Source organism: Arachis hypogaea, chromosome 2 (assembly GCF_003086295.3).
Source record: "Arachis hypogaea cultivar Tifrunner chromosome 2, arahy.Tifrunner.gnm2.J5K5, whole genome shotgun sequence".
In the NCBI taxonomy this organism is placed as follows: Eukaryota; Viridiplantae; Streptophyta; class Magnoliopsida; order Fabales; family Fabaceae; genus Arachis; species Arachis hypogaea.
In genome coordinates, this window is record NC_092037.1 from 43,376,495 (window position 1) to 43,393,989 (window position 17,495).

General features: G+C 40.1%; 1 pseudogene; it reads left to right on the forward strand.

Annotated features, from left to right (window-relative positions):
- Nucleotides 1-14,267: 14,267 nt before the first annotated feature.
- Nucleotides 14,268-14,369, forward strand: LOC112763586 (small nucleolar RNA R71; annotated as a pseudogene).
- The last annotated feature ends 3,126 nt before the right edge of the window (nucleotides 14,370-17,495 follow it).

Consider the following 17,495-nt stretch of genomic DNA (forward strand, 5'->3'; position numbering starts at 1 on the left):
GAAAAAATATAAAATATAAAAGAAAAATAAAAAGCAAGCAGAAAAAGCCAATAGCCCTTAAAACCAAAAGGCAAGGGTAAAAAGGATCCAAGGCTATGAACATCAATGGATAGGAGGGCCCAAGGAAATAAATCCAGGCCTAAGCGGCTAAATCAAGCTGTCCCTAACCATGTGCTTGTGGCATGCAGGTCCAAGTGAAAAGCTTGAGACTGAGTGGTTAAAGTCGTGATCCAAATGAAAAAGAGTGTGCTTAAGAGCTCTGGACACCTCTAACTGGGGACTTTAGCAAAGCTAAGTCACAATCTGAAAAGGTTCACCCAGTCATGTGTCTGTGGCATTTATGTATCCGGTGGTAATACTGGAAAACAAAGTGCTTAGGGCCACGGCCAAGACTCATAAAAGTAGCTGTGTTCAAGAATTAACATACTTAACTAGGAGAATCAATAACACTATCTGAACTCTGAGTTCCTATAGATGCCAATCATTCTAAACTTCAAAGGATAAAGTGAGATGCCAAAACTGCTCAGAAGCAAAAAGCTACAAGTCCCGCTCATCTAGTTAGAACTAATATTCATTGATGTTTTGAAATTTATATTATATTCTCTTCTTTTTATCCTAATTGATTTTCAGTTGCTTGGGGACAAGCAACAAATTAAGTTTGGTGTTGTGATGAGCGGATAATTTATACGGTTTTTGGCATTATTTTTAGGTAGTTTCTAGTAGGATCTAGCTACTTTTAGGGATGTTTTCATTAGTTTTTATGCAAAATTCATATTTCTGGACTTTACTATGAGTTTGTGTATTTTTCTATAATTTTAGGTATTTTCTGGCTGAAATTGAGGGACCTGAGCAAAAATTTGATTCAGGCTGAAAAAGGACTGCTGATGCTGTTGGATTCTGACCTCCCTGCACTCAAGATGGATTTTCTGGAGCTACCGAAGTTTAAATGGCGCGCTCTCAACATCTTTGGAAAGTAGACATCAAGAGCTTTCCAGCAATATATAATAGTCCATACTTTGTTCGAGTTTACACGATGCAAACTGGCGTTCAACGCCAGTTCCATGCTGCATTTTGGAGTAAAACGCCAGAAACACGTCACAAACCAGAGTTAAACACCAAAACACGTTACAACTCGGCGTTTAACTCCATGAGAAGTCTCTGCACGTGTAAAGCTCAAGCTCAGCCTAAGCACACACCAAAGTGGGCCCCGAAAGTGGATTTCTACATTTAGACTTATTTTTGTAAACCCTAGTAACTAGTCTAGTATAAATAGGACATTTTACTATTGTATTAAACGTCTTTGGATTGATCTTTAGTCAGTGTATGTGATTTTAGATCTTCAGGGGGGCTGGCCATTCAGCCATGCCTGAACCATCACTTATGTATTTTCAATGGTGGAATTTCTACACACCATAGATTAAGGTGTAGAGCTCTGCTGTACCTCGAGTTTTTAATGCAAAGTACTACTGTTTTCTATTCAATTCATGCTTATTCTTTTTCTAAGATATTCGCTGCACTTCAACCTGATGGATGTGATGATCCGTGACACTCATCATCATCCATCCTTATGAACTCATGCTTGACAACCACTTCTATTTTACCTTAGACAGAGCGGGTATCTCTTGGATTCCTTAATCAGAGTCTTCGTGGTATAAGCTAGAATTATTGGCGGCCATTCTTAAGAATCCAGAAAGTCTAAACCTTGTCTGTGGTATTCCGTGTAGGATTCAGGGATTGAATGACTGTGACGAGCTTCAAACTCGCGATTGTTGGGTGTAGTGACAGACGCAAAAGAATCAATGGATTCTATTCCGACTTGATCGAGAACCAACAAATGATTAGCCGTGCTATGACAAGAGCATTTGGACCATTTTCACTGAGAAGATGGGAAGTAGCCATTGACAACGGTGATGCCCTACATACAGCTTGCCATGGAAATGAGTAAGAAGGATTGGATGAAAGCAATAGGAAAGCAGAGATTCAGAAGGAACAAAGCATCTCCATACACTTATCTGAAATTTCCACCAATGATTTACATAAGTATCTCTATCTTTATTTTATGCTTTATTTATTATAATTTTTGAAAACCATTATAATCATTTGAATCAGCCTGACTGAGATTTACAAGATGACCATAGCTTGCTTCATACCAACAATCTCTGTGGGATCAACCCTTACTCACGTAAGGTTTATTACTTGGATGACCCAGTGCACTTGCTGGTTAGTTGTGCAAAGTTGTGAAGAATGTGAGTGAACCATAGTAGTGTGCACCAAGTTTTTGAAGCCATTGCTAAGAATTGTTCAAGTTATGAAAAAGAGTAAATCACAATTTTGCCTATCTGTCACCCAAGATAGAAAATCCCGCTGCCGACGATGACGGCGACCTCCCCACACTTAGAATAAAGCATCATCCTCGATGCTACGACTGAGACTGGGTGAGAGGGTCGACGTCCGCATCTGGCTGAGGCTGAGGCTGAGGCTGTGGCTCCACAGAGGTCTACTGTGTCCCTGTGGGAACCTGAGTCTGTGTCGATGCCTCTGGCTGCTGAGCCTGTTGAGCCTATTCCTCCTGCTCCTTCTGCTCCTCCTCGGAAGAAGTGTCAGAACCAGAGGGCATTTTGGCGCCTAGTGATGCTAGCATCTGAGTCACGCATCGATAACATCATTGTTGCGATGTTCACTCCGCTCCATGAATCCATTGAGATGCTGCACAAGTCGGTACGTCGGCTGGTGTGCTGATGGTGGTGGTGCTGCTGGTGGTGCTACTAGTGGTCCAGGTGCTGCTGCTGAAGAGGAATATGGCCTAGGAGTCGCAACTGCAGAAGCTTAAGCTCGACGCGAGACTGGTGGTCTGTCACTCACCCAAGTCCCTCATGGAATAACTCACTCTTTTCCGTGGACTGTGGGTGGTGACTCATCATCTAGAAGCCATAGAACTCCAGCCCGCTGAGCCATCTCTGTGACCAAAGTAGAGAATGGGAGTGTGCCTCTGACATGGGCTCGCCACATAAACTTCCCGTTCAGTCGGGGAAAGTACAACTTATTCCCCTCCATAATACACCCAATCAAGACAAGCATGTCCACTGGAATCTCAGTAAAGTGTGTGGTAGGCATGACATAGTGGGCAAGAATCTGCTGCCATGGTCTAGCCTCCCTCATCAAACAGTCAAACATCATCCCCTTGGGTTTCACTTTAGTGGCATCCATCTCCCAAGGGGCGTCCGGCTGTGCAACAACACTCTGCAAGGCATCATAATCATAAGTCAGGCAATGCATCTCCTCTTCAGCCTTCTGAAAAGCGTCTTTCTCACTAACCTTGGGCTAACAGTAGAGTGCCTGCTCAATATCAACCTCTGTAATCAGAATCTGTCCTCCTCTCAAGTGAACCGAGTCAAGGGTCGGTCTAAAGAAATTACAGTAAAATTCACAGACCCATGACTCGTTCACCGAGGTAGACCCCTATCCACAAAAGATAAGCCCATCCCCTCAATTCAAAGCTCAATAGATTGCCTCAAATCAGCGGGAATAGGCAGCTTCTTCTCCAAGTTGAGATGCCGCTTCTGAAAGAGCGGGAAGTGAAGCTCACAGTACAAATTAGGGAACCTTTCTGCTTCAGTCGGAGGCAATAGCTGATCTGCCTTATCCTTCTTAGATAGATATATCTTGGCATAACTGGAGGTTACAGAAGCAGTAGAAGATTAAGAGTTCTTCCTTTTCTGTGAGGTAACCTGTGCTTTTCATTTTCCTCTGTCACACATCCTGGAGAAAATAGAGATCACAGGATACAAACAATTAAGCAAAGCAGAGGAGTGTAAAGCAAGGAATCAAGCAGCAGACAGAAAACAAGCAACCAGAGGATATTGATACATATCATGATGTGAGTTAAAGAAAAGAATTATTGAAATTCATGAAAACAGAATTCAAATATCAATCAGAAATACAAACCAAGAATTCATACAAGAATAACAAATATGCTTGTCTATTAAGCAACAGTAATCGTCATACCCGAAAGAATATGAAAGAGTTAAAATAACAACTAAAAAGAAGAGTCAGAAGGTTAATCAAGTTAGAAATAAAAAAATGGGTCAAAGATTAGTGGCACGACGGTTATTAGCTTAACCAAGAGAAATTCAAAAAGTGTCGGAAACAAACATACTCACATTCATGAAAATGATGCAAGTAATTGATGATGAAATATAAAATGCATACAAGCATAGAAGAGAAAAGCAAGACATCATCAATGTTTTGGTCACTAACTTTGTAGAAAATTGGTGTTGAAAGATTTAGGATTAGCACTTGGGTAAGAGCAACTTCAATTTAAAAGGTTCACCAGTGAAATGCACTAATTAATACAAATGTAAGAACCTTAAGTAAAAAGGAACAGGTTTAAATCAATTGGTAAACTATGGCATTAGCTTCATTGATTAAGGAAAGTCAAAATTAACCTGAACCAAGAAGCTGTAAAATTTTTATTTAAACCCGAAACGTTGAAAGCACAAAGAAGGTTCACATTGACATAGTTAATCAAGGTTCTATTTGACACAAAATTCTGTCAAATATTTCCTTGATTTTGTCAATCATCAATACATATGAATTGAACTTGGTATAAGCCAATTGAGTCTCAAATCAAAGAGTGTCAAGTTCAATTCCTAAGTTGCAAGTTTAAAAACAAGACGATTTCTAAAATTTTGGCAGCATTCTGACGGTAAATTGGATGTTCCCGGATAACAAACAGCAGCAATATACCACACATGAATCCAGATTACATCAAACAGGTAAAACAAGTAGCCAATTCATATGGTTTAAGCATTATTAGGCAAAATAAAACAACTCAACTTAAATCAGCACAGTAGCATCAAACAGTAGGAAGCTCCAAAATTAACAACAACAACACATGCAAACAAAATTACAGAACATCAACACCATCACCATTTAGCAAAGCAAATGAGCATTCACCATTTCAGACAGCAAAAAATAGTGAAAATAAATCAGACCTAAATCCACTAACCACATCCTAAAACTTCCTAACCACATGCATTCTAACTAGCAAGCCCTAACAAAAATTAAACAAAGGTAACAAAATTATCTAAACAGAATAATAAAACAAGAAAAGAAATGCAGGGGGAGACAGGGGAACCTGAAGGAAGCAGAAGCAGAACTGAAAATGGAAAGGAAGGGGGACGAAAACTGGAAGGGATAAACTAGCTCACTAGCGGCGTTGCCATAACGGAAGAACGGGGGCGCTGAGAACTCGCGTAAAGCAGAAAGTGACGGTGTAGAGCAGAAAGGGTACTAGGCTCTATTCCGGTCGGGAGATGGGAAAGGGAACGATTGAGAGAAAAAGAAGGGTTGGGTGATGGTGAGTGGTGGTCCGTCGGCGGTAATGGATGATCGCGACAGTGCTTACGGTGATAGAGAGGGGAAACGGAGAGAGAGGGGAGAGAAGGTAAGAAAAAAAGAAAGAAAAAAAGAAAGAAAGAAAGAGAATAGGGTGGCGGTCGGCGGCGGTCAGGTTGCCGGTGTGGTGGTTGGCGAAAGCTGGAAGGTGGCTGTTATGGTGGTTTTGCGATTTTGGAGGGAGAAGAAGAGGAAAATGGAACGTTAGAGGGAAGAAGTGAAAGGACATGATTGGCTAGGACTTGCGCGTCCTGAGTGTTAGTGCGTTTGAATCCATGCGTACGCGTAGTGCACACGTGTGCGTAGGTGGACAGAAAGGGAAAACACGCGAAAGCATCATCGACGCAAACACGTACAAAGGGTGAGTGCTCATCGACGTGTATGTGTAATGCACGCGTACGCGTGGAATGAAAATTGTGCTAGGCGCAAAATTCTCGTGCCAAACTCGCACAACTTTTGGGAAAATGTATGGGGGCTGCGCTGACGCGTACGCGTCTATCACGCGTACGCGTGACTGCCCATGCTTTTTTTTAAGAAGCATAAAAACATAGCTTAAAACTCTCCTAACATTATCTACAACTCAAAACCAACCAAAATGCAAAATTAACAAAAATCTTTTTAGTTTTTGAAGAATTTCTAAATACAAAACAAGCAAAACTTGTACCTCAAGCAAAATGCAATTCAAGATAAAAGTGCAATTTAAATAAACTAACAACCAAAGCATTAAAACAAGAATATCTAAGGAAGAAAAACTACCTACAATGGCAACTCAAATCACTCATTGATTATATCTACAAGAGAATGGAAAGAGTTTACCATGGTGGGGTGTCTTCCACCTAGCACTTTTATTTATTGTCCTTAAGTTGGACTTATGGGGAGCTCCTAATCAAGGTGGCTTCTGTTTGAATCCATCCTTGAACATCTACCAATGCTTGAGTTTCCAATAAGCTCTATCATTCAAAATCAATAACTCTAAGTTGTGATGGCGTTCTTCACAAATCATGAGCTCCGAAAGTTGATTCTTCTTGTGCGATCTGGGATCCCACACTTTGTTTTGACACCCGTCTTTAAGTTGATCTCGGTAATTTCCTCCGGGTGGTAAGTTCTTGGAATTCTCATTTAAGCACCCAAATATCCTCCTAGACCCAAGCAATCTAGTTCTACACCAAACCTTGCAATCAAGCCTTGAACATGCAACCATCATGAACCTAAAATGATGTTTCCAACCACTAACCATCTCTCTTTTGCTCTTAAAGCCACAAAGAGCTCTGAGTTGCCCATCCGTCTCAAGCAAACCATATTCAAGTGGAATAATAAAGCTTAGGGATAAGAGATTTACCCACATGAATGAAAGAATAGATGGTGATGGCTTGGGAAGAGGTGTTTCCAATGGCCTTACAAGCTCCACTCCCTTGTGTTCTTCCTCGATTTTTCCTTGATTACCTCCACCTCTTGACAACTTCTTTTAATTTCTCCTTGCTTGTCAACTTCTTCCAATTCCTCCTCATCATCAATCAAATAAAACCTTGGAGGTTGTGTGAAGTCCACTTCAACATCGACTTCACATCCAATGGAAAAGTCTTCAACAAGGCCACCAATGTCACTTGGTGTAAATTTGTCTTCAGTGACCTCAAATTCATGCCCAATGGGGATGAATTCAATTTTAGACAAGAATTCATCAATGATGGAATCCATCACTTGATCAACCTCTTCAAAGTCTTCAACCATGATATGCCTTGGAGGTTGTCGAGACTCCCATGGTTGTTTCGCGTCTCTTAAATCTTCAACCACTTCTTCCTCGTCTTCAACAATCATGGCTTCCTCTAATTGCTCCAATACAAAATCTAATTCCTCATTCTCCACCAGATTTTCCAATTTCTCCTTCATGTTATGCTCTTCTTTTGATCCTTTATATGTGGCCATGGAAGTACTTTGAGTGTATGAGTATTGGGAGGCCAAAGTGTGTACTATCTTGGTCAAGAAAGTCACAAATTCTAGTGCATTCCTTTGCATATCCGCTTGCCCTTGAAGTAGCAAAGTGAGAGAATCATCTATTGGGACTTGGGGTGGATAGGAGGGTTCATTATTTTGGAGAAAGGGTTCAGAATAGGAAGGTGGTTCTTGGTGGACGAAATTGTGATCCTCTTTGTATTTGCATGAGATTTAAAAATTGGCTCTATTGGAATTTATGATCACAACTTCATTCAACTTAACCAGCAAGTGTACTGGGTCATCCAAGTAATACCTTACGTGAGTAAGGGTCGATCCCACAGAGATTGTTGGTATGAAGCAAGCTATGGTCATCTTGTAAATCTCAGTTAAGTGGATTCATAGGGTCAAATGTAATTGGATTAGATATTTAAAAGATAAATAAAATAAAGGGATAGAAATACTTATGTAAATCAATAGTGGGAATTTCAGATAGGCGTGTGGAGATGCTAGAATCCTTTCGAATCTCTACTTTCTTATTGCTTTCATCCAATCCTTCTTACTCCTTTCCATGGCAAGCTGCATGTAGGGCATCACCATCATCAATGGCTACTTTTAATCCTCTCGGGAAAATGGTCCAATGCGCTGTCACTGCACGGCTAATCGTCTGGAGGCATCACCCTTGTTGATAGCTACATCCCATCCTCTCAGTGAAAATGGTCCAAATGCTCTATCACAGCACGGCTAATCATCTGTCGGTTCTCAATCAGGTTGGAGTAGAATCCATTGATTCCTTTGCGTTTGTCATCATGCCCAGCCTTCAGGAGTTTGAAGCTCGTCACAGTCATTCAATACCGGAATCCTACTCGGAATACCACAGACAAGGTTAGACTTTCCGGATTCCCGGGATCCTACTCGAAATACCACAGACAAGGTTAGACTTTCCGGATCCCCATGAATGCTGCCATCTATCTAGCTTATACCACGAAGATTCTGTTGGAGAATCTAAGAGATATGCGCCCGGCCTAGAGTAGAACGGAAGTGGTTGTCAATCACACGCATTCATAGGTGAGAATGATGATGAGTGTCACGGATCATCACATTCATCAAGTTGAAGTGCAACGTATATCTTGGAATAAGAATAAAAGAGAATTGAATAAAAAATAATAGTAATTGTATTGAAACTTGAGGTACAGTAGAGCTCCACACCCTTAATCTATGGTGTGCAGAAACTCCACCGTTGAAAATACATAAGTGAAAGGTTCAGGCATGGCCGAATGGCCAGCCCCCTAAAACGTGCTCAATGGCCTCCTAAGATGAAGAATAAAACAAAACTGAGACCAAAGATGAAACGTGGTCAAAAGACGACTAATACACTAATAAAAAGTCTTATTTATACTAAACTAGCTACTAGGGTTTACATGAGTAAGTAATTGATGCATAAATCCACTTCCTGGGCCCACTTGGTGTATGTTTGGGCTGAGCTTGATCTATCCACGAGCTGAGGCTTTTCTTCGAGTTGAACGCCAAGTTATAACGTGTTTTGGGCGTTCAACTCCGGATCATGACGTGTTTCTAGCGTTTAACTCCAGACAGCAGCATGTACTTGGCGTTCAATGCCAAGTTACGTCGTCAATTTCCGAATAAAGTATGGACAATTATATATTGATGGAAAGATCTGGATGTCTACTTTCCAACGCCATTGAGAGCGCGCCATTTAGAGTTCTGTAGCTCCAGAAAATTCATTTCGAGTGCAGGGAGGTCAGATTCCAACAGCATCAGCAGTCCTTTTGTCAGCCTTTTTCAGAGTTTTGCTCAAGTCCCTCAATTTCAGCCAAAAATTACCTAAAATCACAGAAAAACACACAAACTCATAGTAAAGTCTAGAAAGGTGAATTTAACATAAAAACTAATGAAAACATCCCAAAAAGTAGCTTGAACTTACTAAAAACTACGTAAAAACAATGCCAAAAAGCGTATAAATTATCCGCTCATCACAACACCAAACTTAAATTGTTGCTTGTCCCCAAGCAACTGAAAATCAATTAGGATAAAAAGAAGAGAATATACTATAAATCTCAAAATATCAATGAATATTAATTCTAATTAGATGAGCGGGACTTGTAGCTTTTTGCTTCTGAACAGTTTTGGCATCTCACTTTTTCCTTTGAAGTTTAGAATGATTGGCTTCTATAGGAACTTAGAATTTCAGATAGTGTTATTGATTCTCCTAGTTAAGTATGTTGATTCTTGAACACAGCTACTTTTATGAGTCTTGGCCGTGGCCCTAAGCACTTTGTTTTCCAGTATTACCACCGGATACATAAATGCCACAGACACATGACTGGGTGAACCTTTTCAGATTGTGACTCAGCTTTGCTAGAGTCCCCAGTTAGAGGTGTCCAGAGCTCTTAAGCACACTCTTTTTGCTTTGGATCACGACTTTAACCACTCAGTCTCAAGCTTTTCACTTGGGCCTTCATGACAGCTTGATTTAGCCGCTTAGGCCTGGATTTGATTTCCTTGGGCCCTCCTATCCATTGATGCTCAAAGCCTTGGATCCTTTTTACCCTTGTCTTTTGGTTTTAAGGGCTATTGGCTTTTTCTGCTTGCTTTTTCTGTTTCTTTCTATTTTTTTCGCCATATTTTTTTGCAATCTTTTCTTTTTTTTTCACTGCTTTTTCTTGCTTCAAGAATCAATTTTATGATTTTTCAGATTATCAATAACATTTCTCTTTGTTCATCATTCTTTCAAGAGCCAAAAATTTTAACATTCATAAACAACAAGATCAAAAAGATGCACTGTTCAAACATTCATTCAGAAAACAAAAAGTATTGTCACCACATCAATATAATTAAACTAAATTCAAGGATAAATTCGAAATTCATGTACTTCTTGTTCTTTTGAATTAAAACATTTTTCATTTAAAAGAGGTGAAGGATTAATGGATTATTCAAAACTTTAAGACATAGTTACTAACTACTAATGATCATGAAGTAGAGACACAAAACATAGATAAACATACAACATAAAAACCGAAAAGTAGAAAGAAATAAGAACAAGGAATGAATCCACCTTAGTGGTGTCTTCTTCTTGAAGGACCAACAATGTCCTTAAGCTTTTCTATGTCCCTTCCTTGCCTTTGTTGCTCCTCCCTCATTGCTCTTTGATCTCCTCTTATTTCATGGAGAATGATGGAGTGCTCATGATGTTCCACCCTTAATTGTTCCACATTGTAGCTCAAATCTTCTAAGGAAGTGTTGAGTTGTTCCCAATAGTTGTTGGGAGGAAAGTGCATCCCTTGAGGCATCTCAGGGATTTCTTGATGATGAGCTTCCTCATGCATCTCTTGAGAACCGTGAAGGGTCTCTCTTGCTTGCTCCATCCTCTTTTTGGTGATGGGCTTATCCTCTTCAATGGAGATGTCTCCTTCTATGATAACTCCAGTTGAGTAACATAGATGGCAAATAAGATGAGGAAAAGCTAGCCTTGCCATGGTGGAGGGCTTTTCGGCTATTTTGTAGAATTCATTGGAGATGACTTCATGAACTTCTACTTCCTCTCCAATCATGATGCTATGAATCATGATGGCCCGATCCACAGTAACTTCAGATCGGTTGCTAGTGGGAATGATGGAGCGTTGAATGAACTCCAACCATCCTCTAGCCACAGGCTTGAGGTCCAGTCTTCATAGTTGAACTGGCTTGCCTTTGGAGTCTCTCTTCCATTGAGCTCCTTCCACACATATGTCCGTAAGGACTTGGTCCAACCTTTGATTAAAGTTGACCCTTCTAGTGTAGGGGCGTTCATCTCCTTGCATCATGGGCAAGTGGAATGCCAACCTCACATTTTCCGGACTAAAATCTAAGTATTTCCCCCGAACCATTGTGAGATAATTCTTTGGACTCAGGTTCATACTTTGATCATGGTTCCTAGTGATCCATGCATTGGCATAGAACTCTTGAACTATTAAGATTCCGACTTGTTGCATGGGGTTGGATAGGACTTCCCAACCTCTTCTTCGGATCTCATGTCGGATCTCCGGATACTCGTTTTTCTTGAGCTTGAAAGGGACCTCAGGGATCACCTTCTTCTTTGCCACAACATCATAGAAGTGGTCTTGATGGCTCTTGGAGATGAATCTTTCCATCTCCCATGACTCGGAGGTGGAAGCTTTTGTCTTCCCTTTTCCTTTTCTAGAGGATTCTCCGGCCTTAGGTGCCATTGATGGTAGTGGAAAACAAAAAAGATTGTGCTTTGACCACACCAAACTTAAAATATTGCTCGTCCTCGAGCAAGAAAGAAAGAAGAGAAGAGAATATGGAGGAGAAGGGGAAGTGTAGGTTCGGCCAAGGTATGGAAGAGGGGTTGTGTTGTGTGAAATGAAGTAGAATGGAAGGGCATATATAAGGAAAAGGAGAGGGTAGGTCGGCCAGTTAGGGTGGGATTGGGTGGGAAAATGTTTTGAATTTTGAAGGTAGGTGGGGTTTATGGGGAAGAGTGGATGGATGTGAGTGGTGAAGGGGGTAATTGGGAAGAGAGATTGAGGTGATTGGTGAAGGGTTTTGGAAAGGAGTGTTTATTGGGAAGAGAGATTCAGAGATTGAAGTTGTTGGGAAGTGTGACACGGGGAAGAGTAAAATAGGATTAGGAGGTAAGGTGGGAATATGTTAGGTGGGGATCCTGTGGGGTCCACAGATCCTGAGGTGATCCTGTGGGGTCCACAGATCCTGTGGTGGCAAGGAATTCCATCCCTGCACCAAATAGGCATGTAAAATGCCTTTGCACACCATTCTGGCGTTTAAACGCCGAGGTGATGCATATTTTGGGCGTTCAACGCCCACATGTAACATGTTTCTGGCGTTGAACGCCAGTTTCATGCTTGTTACTGGCGTTCAGCGCCAGCTTTTCCTCTAGGCACATTCCTGGCGTTCAAACGCAGAATGTTGCGTGTTTCTGGCGTTCAGCGCCAGATTCATGCTCTGTTCTGGCGTTGAACGCCAGCCAGATGCTTCTTACTGGCGTTGAACGCCAGTCTGTCCTCCTCCAGGGTGTGATTTTTCTTCTGCTGTTTTTGATTCTGTTTTAATTTTTATATTTTTTTTCGTGACTCCACATGATCATGTACCTAAAAAAAACAAAATAACAATAAAATAAAATAAAATAAAAATTAGATAAATAAAATTGGGTTGCCTCCTAACAAGCGCTTCTTTAATGTCAATAGCTTGACAGTGGCTCTCATGGGGCCACAAAGGTGATCAGGTCAATGTTGTATAGTCCCAACACCAAACTTAGAGTTTGGATATGGGATCTTAACACCAAACTCTAAGTTTGGTTGTGGCCTCCCAACACCAAACTTAGAGTTTGACTGTGGGGGCTCTTCTTGACTCTGAACTGAGAGAAGCTCTTCATGCTTACTCTCTTTTGTCACAGAGGGATGGCCATGTGCCTTAAACACAAGGTAGTCCCCATTCAATTGAAGGACTATTTCACCTCTGTTGACATCTATTACAGCTCCTGTTGTAGCTAGGAAAGGTCTTCCAAGGATGATGCATTCATCCTCTTCCTTCCTAGTGTCTAAGATTATGAAATCAGCAGGGATGTAAAGGCCTTCAACCTTTACTAACACGTCCTCCACTATTCCATAAGCTTGTCTCAATGACTTGTCTGCCAATTGTAATGAGAACAGGGCAGGCTGTACCTCAATGATCCCCAACTTCTCCATTACAGAGAGTGGCATAAGATTTATCCCTGACCCTAGATCACATAGAGCTTTTTTAAAGGTCATGGTGCCTATGGTACAAGGTATTATAAACTTGCCAGGATCTTGTTTCTTTTGAGGTAGAGTTTGCTGAATCCAGGTATCCAGTTCATTAATGAGCAAGGGAGGTTCACTTTCCCAAGTCTCATTACCAAACAACTTGGCATTCAGCTTCATGATAGCTCCTAAATATTGAGCAACTTGCTCTCCAGTCACATCTTCATCCTCTTCAGAGAAAGAATAGTCTTCAGAGCTCATGAATGGCAGAAGGAGATTTGATGGAATCTCTATGGTCTCTATATGAGCCTCAGATTCCTTTGGATCCTTAATAGGAAATTCCTTCTTGCTTGAGGGACGTCCCAGGAGGTCTTCCTCACTAGGATTTTCGTCCTCCTCCTCCCTTGTGCATTCGGCCATATTGATCACATCAATGGCCTTGCACTCTCCTTTTGGATTCTCTTCTGTATTGCTTGGGAGAATACTGGGAGGAGTTTCAATGACTTTCTTACTCAGTTGGCCCACTTGTGCCTCCAGATTTCTGATGGAGGATCTTGTTTCACTCATGAAACTGAAAGTGGCTTTTGACAGATCAGAGACTAGATTGGCTAAATTAGAAGTGTTTTGTTCAGAATTCTCTGTCTGTTGTTGAGAAGATGATGGAAAAGGCTTGCTATTGCTCAGCCTGTTGCGTCCACCATTGTTAAAGCCTTGTTGAGGCTTTTGGTGATCCTTCCATGAGAAATTTGGATGATTTCTCCATGATGAGTTATAGGTGTTTCATAAGGTTCACTCATGTAATTAACCTCTGCCATGGCAGGGTTCTCAGGATCATAAGCTTCTTCAGAAGCTGCCTTCTTTAGTACTGTTGGATGCATGTTGCCATCCATTCAGATTTTGAGAGATCATGTTAACCTGTTGAGTCAACACTTTGTTCTGAGCCAATATGGCATTCAGAGCATCAATTTCAAGAACTCCTTTCTTCTGAGGTATCCCATTATTCACGGAATTCCTCTCAGAAGTGTACATGAATTGGTTGTTTGCAACCATGTCAATGAGTTCTTGAGCCTCTTCAGGCGTTTTCTTTAGGTGAATAGATCCACCTGCTGAATGGTACAATGACATTTTCGAAAATTCAGATAGACCATAATAGAATATATCTAATATGGTCCATTCTGAAACATGTCAGATGGACATCTTTTGGTCAGCTTCTTGTATCTTTCCCAAGCTTCATAGGGGATTCACCATTTTTTTGTTTGAAGTTTGAACATCCACTCTGAGCTTGCTCAGCTTTTGAGGAGGAAAGAATTTATCTAAGAAGGCAGTGACCAGCTTATCCTAGGAGTCCAGGCTATCCTTGGGTTGTGAATCCAACCATATTCTAGCTCTGTCTCTTACAGCAAAAGGGAAAAGCATGAGTCTGTAGACTTCAGGATCAACTCCAATCGTCTTTACAGTCTCACAGATCTGCAAGAACTCAGTTAAAAACTGATAAGGATCTTCAGATGGAAGTCCATAAAACTTGCAGTTTTGTTGCATTAAGGCAACTAGCGGAGGTTTCAGCTCAAAGTTATTGCTCCAATGGCAGGAATGGAGATGCTTCTTCCATCAAATTTGGACGTTGGCTTTGTGAAGTCACAAGCATTCTCCTTGCATTATTATTATTTTTGGCTGCCATCTCCTTCTCTTGTTCGAAAATTTCTGAAAGGTTGTTTCTGGATTGTTGTAATTTAGTTTCTCTTAGTTTCCTTTTCAGAGTCCTTTCAGGTTCTAGATCAATTTCAACAAGAGTGCCTTTTTTCCTATTTCTGCTCATATGAAAGAGAAGAAAACAGGAAAAGAAAGAGGAATCCTCTATGTCACAGTATAGAGATTCCTTTATGTTAGTAGAAAAAGAAAGGGGACAAGAGTAAAGAAGAATGGGTTCGGATATTTAGATGGAGAGAGGTGAAGAGAAGTGTTAGTAAATAAATAATTAAATAGAATAAGAAAAGAGAGGGGAAATTTCGAAAATAATTTTGAAAAAGGGATTAGTAATTTTCGAAAATTAAAGATAAGATAAGATTAAAATTAAAATTTAGAACAAAAGAATTTTTGAAAAGAGGTGAGATATTTTCGAAAATTAGAGAGGGAAAAGTAGTTAGGTGGTTTTGAAAAAGATAAGAAACAAACAAAAGTCAACGAGTTAGTTGAAAAGATATTAAAATCAAATTTGAAAGATAAGAAGATAAAGGTTAGATAAGATATTTTGAAATCAACTTTTGAAAAGATAAAATTTTTGAAAAGATAAATAAAGATAAAAAGATTTAATTCAAAATTTTAAAATTACTTACTTCACTAACAAGAAACTACAAGATAAGATTCTAGAACTTAAAGATTGAACCTTTCCTAACAGAAAGTAACAAACTTCAAATTTTTGAATCAATCACATTAATTGTTAGTGAGTTTTTGAAAATGTGATATAAGATAAGAAAAGATTTTGAAAAAAATTTTGAAAAAGATTTTTGAAAAGATAAGATTTTTAAAATTGAAAATTGACTTGACTTGTAAGAAACAACTAATTTTGAAAATTTTGACTAAGTCAACTCAAATTTCGAAAATTTGGAGAAAAATAAGGAAAGATATTTTTTGATTTTTGAATATTTTAATTATGAGAGAGAAAAACACAAACATGACCCAAACATGAAAATTTTGGATCAAAACACATGATGCATGCAAGAACACTATGAATGTCAAGATGAACACCAAGAACACTTTGAAGATCATGATGAACATCAAGACATATTTTAAAAATTTTTGAAAGCTACATCCCATCCTCTCAGTGAAAGTGGTCCAAATGCTCTGTCACAGCACGGCTAATCATCTGTCGGTTCTCAATCAGGTTGGAGTAGAATCCATTGATTCTTTTGCGTTTGTCATCACGCCCAGCCTTCAGGAGTTTGAAGCTCGTTACAGTCATGGATTCCCAGGATCCTACTCGGAATACCACAGACAAGGTTAGACTTTCCGGATCCCCATGAATGCCGCCATCTATCTAGCTTATACCACGAAGATTCTGTTGGGGAATCTAAGAGATATGCGCCTGGCCTAGAGTAGAACGGAAGTGGTTGTCAATCACGCGCGTTCATAGGTGAGAATGATGATGAGTGTCACGGATCATCACATTCATCAAGTTGAAGTGCAACGTATATCTTGGAATAAGAATAAAGAGAATTGAATAGAAAATAATAGTAATTGTATTGAAAACTTGAGGTACAGTAGAGCTCCACACCCTTAATCTATGGTGTGCAGAAACTCCACCGTTGAAAATACATAAGTGAAAGTTCAGGCATGGCCGAATGGCCAGCCCCCTAAAACGTGCTCAATGGCTCCTAAGATGAAAATAAAACAAAACTGAGACCAAGATGAAACGTGGTCAAAAGACGACTAATACAATAGTAAAAAAGTCTTATTTATACTAAAACTAGCTACTAGGGTTTACATGAGTAAGTAATTGATGCATAAATCCACTTCCTGGGCTCACTTGGTGTATGTTTTGGGCTGAGCTTGATCTATTCACGAGCTGAGGCTTTTCTTGGAGTTGAACGCCAAGTTATAACGTGTTTTGGGCGTTCAACTCCGGATCATGACGTGTTTCTGGCGTTTAACTTCAGACAGCAGCATGTACTTGGGCGTTCAATGCCAAGTTACGTCGTCAATTTTCGAATAAAGTATGGACTATTATATATTGCTGGAAGGCTCTGGATGTCTACTTGGCAACGCCGTGAGAGCGCGCCATTTGGAGTTCTGTAGCTCCAAAAATCCATTTCGAGTAAAGGGAGGTCAAATTCCAACAGCATCAGCAGTCCTTTTGTCAGCCTTTTCAGAGTTTTGCTCAAGTCCCTCAATTTCAGCCAGAAATTACCTGAAATTACAGAAAAACACATAAACTATAGTAAAATCCAGAAAGGTGAATTTAACATAAAACTAATGAAAACATCCCTAAAGTAGCTTGAACTACTAAAAACTACCTAAAACAATGCAAAAAGCGTATAATTATCCGCTCATCAGTTCTTCTGGTAAAGGTATGGAGATTGTATGTATTGAGGTGGTCCTTATGGGACAATTGTGTTGGAATGTAGGTGGTTCTATAGGGTTTCTCTCATAATGGTCACAAGGATGTGGTAGAGGGGTCGGTGGTATGATGGATATGGATCATAGAATGTATTGGTAAAAAAGGGGCTTGTGAGTATGGTTGAGGGTCATGTTGAGGATGAGGTTCATGGCATATGATGGTGGTTGTTGATTGTCACAAAGAAATTCACCATAGCCATGAATTGACATGCATTAGGATGGGAATTATACCTATAAATAACCAGAGGTTGTTGCCAAAGGAGTGATCAATGCCTTGAGGCTCCTCCCATCTTTGAT